Below are 6914 nucleotides of genomic sequence, written 5' to 3'. Positions count from 1 at the left end.
AGGAGAACCAGTCTTATGTACCAAACTCACTCTTCTTAAGGGTTAGGACCAAGGGTGTTCAATCATTTACCACTTTTTAAGCAAAGATAGACTCATAAACCAGAAAACAATGCATAAATAAGAACTAACGAGCCCTCTTTTAAATTTTTTTTAATGTTTATTTTTGAGACAGAGACAGAACATGAGTGGGGGGGGGGCAGACAGAGAGGGAGACAAAGAATCCAAAGCATGCTCCAGGCTCTAAGCTGTCAGCACAGAGCCCAACGTGAGGCTCGAACCCACAAACCTTGAGATCATGACCTGATCCAAAATCAGACGCTTAACCGACTGAGCCACCCAGGCGCCCCTAATGAGCCCTCTTAAGTCCAAATTTATTTCTGCCTCTTCCCCAAGTCTCCCTTTGATCTCCATTCCCACGCTCATCCTACTGATATTGTAAAATTATTTTTAGAATATAACGTTAATGTCCATAAATCCTATCATTCCTGGTAAAAGACATGTTACAATCTGTTGACTGTTTTCTTTTTACCCCTCCCACAAAAAATGAGAAATTGGTATCATATGAATAAATAGATGCCAGCATATTTTTTAAATGCTAGAATTACTGATTTTACAAATCAGGTGAAAACATTACTTAGAAAATAAGATGGATAGATGATACTTGTCTTCATGCAATTCTCAGTTGATTGTCTCCTTTTCCACCAGAAGGTTCATTCTTCCTAATCAACAGCAGTGATTGCTTACTGCAGTTCAGAGTTGAGAAAATCAATTTTTCTAACAAGAGGGGCACTGAATGATTTAAAAATACAGTCAACCAATGTAACATTTTTCCTTTTACTTACCTGAAAAAGCAGCTGAAGAATCATTTGGTTGTTCCTCAAAGCACCAAATAAGTCAACATGTTCTATGGGGGAACAGAAGTAAATTTCGTGATTGAAACATCCAAACATTTTCTCATCCAGTAAAAGGAGCTGAGGACTGGTCGTCGTATTTGCTTTCTAGAGCTGTCTTAACAAACTACGACAAACTGGGTGATGTAAAACATCGGAAGTTTATTCTGTGACCTTTCTGGAGGCTTGAGTTTGAAATCAAGGTGCCATCAAGCTGTTACTCCCTCTGAAGGCTCTAGGGAAGAATTCTTCCTTACTTTTTCCAAGCTTCTGGTCGTATCTGGCAATGCTTGGTGTTCCTTGGCTTGTAGCTACACCACTTTACTCTCTACCTGTCTTTACATGGTCTTCTTCCCGTGTGACTCTGTGTATTCATCTCCTCTTCTTATAAGGTCACCAGTCATTGGAGTTAGGGTCCACACTAATTCAGTATGACCCGAGCTTAACTTATTACATTGGCAAAGACCATATTTTATTTTATTTTATTTTATTTTATTTTATTTTAATTTTATTTTAACATATGAAATTTATTGTCAGATTGGTTTCCATACAACACCCAGTGCTCATCCCAAAAGGTGCCCTCCTCAATACTTATCACCCAACCTCCTCTCCCTCCCACCCCCATCAGCCCTCAGTTTGTTCTCAGTTTTTAAGAGTCTCTTATGCTTTGCTCTCTTCCACACTAACCTCTTTTCTTTTTTCTTCCCCTCCCCCATGGGTTTCTGTTAAGTTTCTCAGGATCCACATAACAGTGAACACATATGGTATCTGTCTTTCTCTATATGGCTTATTTCACTTAGCATAACTCTCCAGTTCCATCCACGTTGCTACAAAGGCCATATTTCATTCTTTCTCATTGCCATGTAGTACTCCATTGTGTATATAAACCACAATTTCTTTATCCATTCATCAGTTGATGGACATTTAGGCTCTTTCCATAATTTGGCTATTGTTGAGAGTGCTGCTATAAACATTGGGGTACAAGTGCCCCTATGCATCAGTATTCCTGTATCCCTTGGGTAAATTCCTAGCAGTGCTATTGCTGGGTCATAGGGTAGGTCTATTTTTAATTTTTTGAGGAACCTCTACACTGTTCTCCAGAGTGGCTGCACCAGTTTGCATTCCCAACAACAGTGCAAGAGGGTTCCTGTTTCTCCACATCCTCTCCAGCATCTATAGTGTCCTGATTTGTTCATTTTGGCCACTCTGACTGGCGTGAGGTGATATCTGAGTGTGGCTTTGATTTGTATTTCCCTGATGAGGAGCGACATTGAGCATCTTTTCATGTGCCTGTTGGCCATCCGGATGCAAAGACCATATTTTAAAATCAGGTCACATTCTAAGGTTCTGGGTAGGCATGAATTTTGGAGGGACACTATTTAACCCACTTCAGTTCTCAAGGTAAATCCCAAAAAATGTAAGTCTGGCTGCCAAGGAACTAGGAATAATAAGCAAATTTCTTGTCTTCCATGTGGGAATAAGTGTCCACCATTTAGGAGAAATTTTAGCATCAAAGGAAAAATAAGCTTCACCATAAACTCCATGGAAAGTGTTTACCAGTGCCTGAAAACATAACAAGATAACTTCACTCTGTTAACATTTTATAGAGGTTTTATATTAACATATATTTAATTAAAATACTAATGTGGAAAAATGCTTTAGTATCTACATAGACCCTATTCACCTCTGAAAAACATAATTGGATGCCCATTAACTGCATATAGATTTCTTTCCAGTTCTTCTGTTTGTCTAACTAATTATTTTAGGCATCACCCCATTGCTAATAATTTTATGGTCATGCTAGTCTCTACAAAGGAATTCAAAGAAAATGACACAGTAAATAGTAACCTTCACTCTTTCTAGAATGAAAAATATTCAACTTGACATCATCAAAAGTAGGAAAGCAAATCCTGACTCCCCAAATCCTCTATTTTGTCCAAGTGATATAGGCTATTTACTCCAGATAATACAAAGAAATTTGATTCTTGAAATTATGTAAATCTAAAACTTCCTTTCTGCAGTCCAGCAGTAAGAAAAGATTTTGTGATATCTACTGGCAGGTATGAATTTTATTCCATGTTTCTGGAAGATAATAATTTCAACAGCAACAAAAAAAAATACTAGTTTGCTTTATTTTTCTAAAATCAATTAAAATCAGGTTCTTAGTTCTTATCATTTGGTATGTGTTGAAAAATCCAGTTTATCTCTCCTTACTTCCTTCCCCACCCAAAATGTATGCATTGGATCTGGGATCCTCACAGAGTCCAGAAGATACTTGGAATTTCTTTTGCTTGTTGGCACCCCAGTACTTACCAACATGCTTGCATTCATTGTCCAATCAAGCAGTCTTTTGAAACCGTTTACTGGTTCTTCTCCTTTCCCTACTTACGCCCAGGAATTGTTCAGAACCTTAATCACAGTGCCTTAAGCTGAACTCTCTCATGAGCATCTGGACAACCTTCCTGTTTAAAGTCCTGTTTCTTCCATTGCAAAAGGGTAGTCAAATCTGGAAACTCCTGTTACCTTAATAGTACACCTCCTTCCTCATTGACAATGATCCCCTTTTCTGTTCCCAAAGAACTGACCCTTCTATACCTTCTCCTTCAATTCTTGCCTTCATCTTTCCTTCTCTGAGCCACTCCATGTTGTTTTCTACATAAGGTAAATGATTCTTGCCCAAGGGAGAGGGTCTAGTAAGAAATATCCAGTCCAGTAAGTTATCTCTTAATTTTTAAAATTTTTTAATGTTTATTTATTTTTGAGAGAGAAAGAGAAAGCGAGAGTGAGAGCGAGACCGAGAGAGAGAGAGAGAGAGAGAGAGAGAGAAAGCATGCAAGTGGGAGAGGGGCAAAGAGAGAGGGAGACACAGAAACCAAAGCAGGCTCCAGGCTCTGAGCTATCAGCACAGAGCCTGACATGGGGCTCGAACCCAAGAACTGTGAGATCATGACCTGAGCCAAATCCCGGTGCTTAACTGAGTGAGCCACCCAGGTACCTGTCTTAATTTTCAATTAACTTCTTAAATTTCTCATAATTGTAGATTTGCATGCACCTGTAAGAAATAATACAGAGATCCAGTATATCCTTAGCCAGTTTCTCCAAATGGCGACACCTTGCAGAAGCATAATACAGTATCACAATTATGATGTTACATTTATGTAGTCAACATACAAAACATTTTTATCACGCAAATATCTCTTATGTTGCCCTTTTGTAGACACATCCATCTCTCTCTTCTACCCCTAACTCCTTGTTAATCTCTGGCAACTGGTACTCTGATCCCCATTTCTATAACTTGTTATTGCAAGAATGTTATATAAATGTGATAATATGGTATATAATCTTTTGAGATTGACTGTTTTTTCCACTAAGCATAACTCCTTGGAGATTCATCCAAGTTGTCTCATGTATCAACTTTCGGGGTGTTTTTGTTTTTGTTTTTTTGGGGGTTTTTTTTGGTTGTTGTTATTGTTGCTAAGTACCATCCTATGGTATTGAAGATCGACAATTTTTTTTAACCATTTACCTACTGAAGATATCTGAGTTGTTGCCATGTTTTGGCTATTATGAACGAAGCTTCTATAGACATTTATGTACAGGTTTTTGTATGTATGTAAGCGTTCAATCCTTTGTGATAAATGCCTAAGAGTGCAATTTCTGGGTCATATGGTAGTTGCGTATTTGGTTTTCAAGAAATGGCCCAATTGACTTCCAGAATGGTGTACCATTTTACATTCCCACCAGCAATGTATGTGTGATCCACTTTCTCCACATCCTTGCCAATATTTGATATCGTAACTTTATTTTATTTTAGCCATTTGGGTAGGTATATAGTAATTTCACATTGTGGTTTTAATTTTCATCTCTGTAAAGACTAATGATGCTGAACATCTTTTGCATGATTTTCATTTGCATATTTTTTTTGAAAAATATCCATTAATGTATTTCTGCTGTTTTTTAATTGGATTTTTAAAATTTATTGTTGATGGCCAAAGAGAATTATTCTCAAGCCTAAAATCCAGTGAAATCTTCCCTGCTACATTTTACACTTACCTGGGACCTGTGACCCCTTTCTTTTTTCTGATTTCTTCCTGTTAGAATGCGAATGTCTCTCCTATGCTTATCCCATTATTGTAGTTTGAAAGTAGATAACTTATCTGATTTCATAGGTTTGCAGCTGGAGAAGAATTTTGGCTCAGGATGAATCATACCTTGAGCATCACTCATGTCTGATTTGGATGATAGTAGATGAGATTTTGGACTAAAGGTTGATGCTGGAACGGGTTAAGACATTTGGGATCTTGAGATAGAATGAATGTATTTTGCATATGAGAATGACATGAATTTGGGGGACGAGAGGCTGGAGAATTATACATTGAATTGTGTCCTTCCCAGATTCATATGCTGAAGTCGTAACCCCAGTATCTCAGACTGGACCTTATTTAGAGACAGAGATTTTCCAGAGGTAATCATGTTAAAATGAGGTCATTAGGGTGAACCCTAATCTAATATGACTGTTGACCTTATAAGAAGGGGCAATTTGAACATAGAGACACGCACAGAGGAAAGATAATGTGATGTCACAGCAAGAGGATTAAGAAGAGGGCCACCTACATGCCAAAGAGAGAGCCTAGAACAGCTCCTTCCCTTATAACTATTGGAAGAAAAACCCTGTGGGACACATTGATTTCAGACTTCTGGTCTTCAGTGAGAGAAAAAATTTCTGTTGTTTATGCCACCTATGTTCACTGTCCACCCACTAGCAAATTAATACAGTTAAGTCGTTTGTTGCTGGAGAGTCTTTGAGGAAATATTTTTAGCCTAAAAATTCGATTTGACAAAATCTAGATATGCAGGTATTAACATGTTTAACTTTTTTAGTGGGCTTTGGTAGTTTGTGTCTTTTGAGGACTTTTTCATTTTCATCCAACCTGTCAAATTTATTGTGATGATACTTTTTTATAATTCTGCTTTGTTATCATTGTTATATCTCTAGAATATGTAGGATGTCTGATGCTGGTGATTTATTTCTTTTGTCTTTTTTTTCCAGATCAGGTCTTGCCAGGGGGTTATCAAATTTATTGTTTTTCTCAAAGGTCTCATTAATTTTCTCTGTTTTCTTTCTGTTTTCTATTTCATCAATTTTTCATCTGAGCTTATTTTCTATCTTATACTTACTCGTGCCTTCATTTGCTCTTTTTCTCTTCTAATTTCTTAAGGTAGATGATGATGAATTAATGGATTTTTTTCTTTGGTTCTAATGTAAGTATTAGTGCTATACATTTTCCTCAAGGTAATGGTTTAGGGGTGCCTGTGTGGCTCAGTCGGTTGAGTGTCGACTTTGGCTCAGGTCACAATTTTGTGGTTATGAGTTTGAGCCTTTCATTGGGCTCTGTGCTGACCTTTCAGAGCCTGGAGCTGTGTCTCCCTCTCTCTCTCTGCCTCTTCCCCACTTGTATCCTATCTCTGTCTCTCTGTCTCAAAAATAAATAAAACATAAAAAAAAATTAAAAAGAAGTAATGGTTTAGCATCCTACAGTTTTTGATATGTGGTGTTTTCATTTTCATTCAGTTCCACATATGTTCTAATTTTCATTTTGTTTCTTTCTAGAACCATGGATTATTTAGAAGTTTGGTTTTAAAAAGGTTAGAGAGGGAGGGAGCCAAAACATAAGAGACTCTTAAAAATTGAGAACAAACTGAGGGTTGGTGGGGGTGGGAGGGAGGGGTAAGTGGGTGATGGGCATTGAGGAGGGCACCTGTTGGGATGAGCACTGGGTGTTGTATGGAATCCAATTTGACAATAAATTTCATATGAAAAAAAAAGAAGCTTGGTTTTGTTTTCACTTTTTTGGGTTTTTCTTTTGTTTAGTTTAGTTTCAAAATAAAGATTTTCAAAAATCTTTTTATTATTGATTTCTAACTTAATTCCATTGTGATCAGGAAATATACTTTGTATGACAGAAATCTTTTTTCTTTTGATGAAGCTTGTTTTGGGGCCACAATATTGTCTATTTTACTGCA

The sequence above is a fragment of the Prionailurus viverrinus genome, chromosome B1, assembly GCF_022837055.1.
Source record: "Prionailurus viverrinus isolate Anna chromosome B1, UM_Priviv_1.0, whole genome shotgun sequence".
Lineage (NCBI taxonomy): Eukaryota > Metazoa > Chordata > Mammalia > Carnivora > Felidae > Prionailurus > Prionailurus viverrinus.
This window is presented reverse-complemented; position numbering follows the sequence as displayed.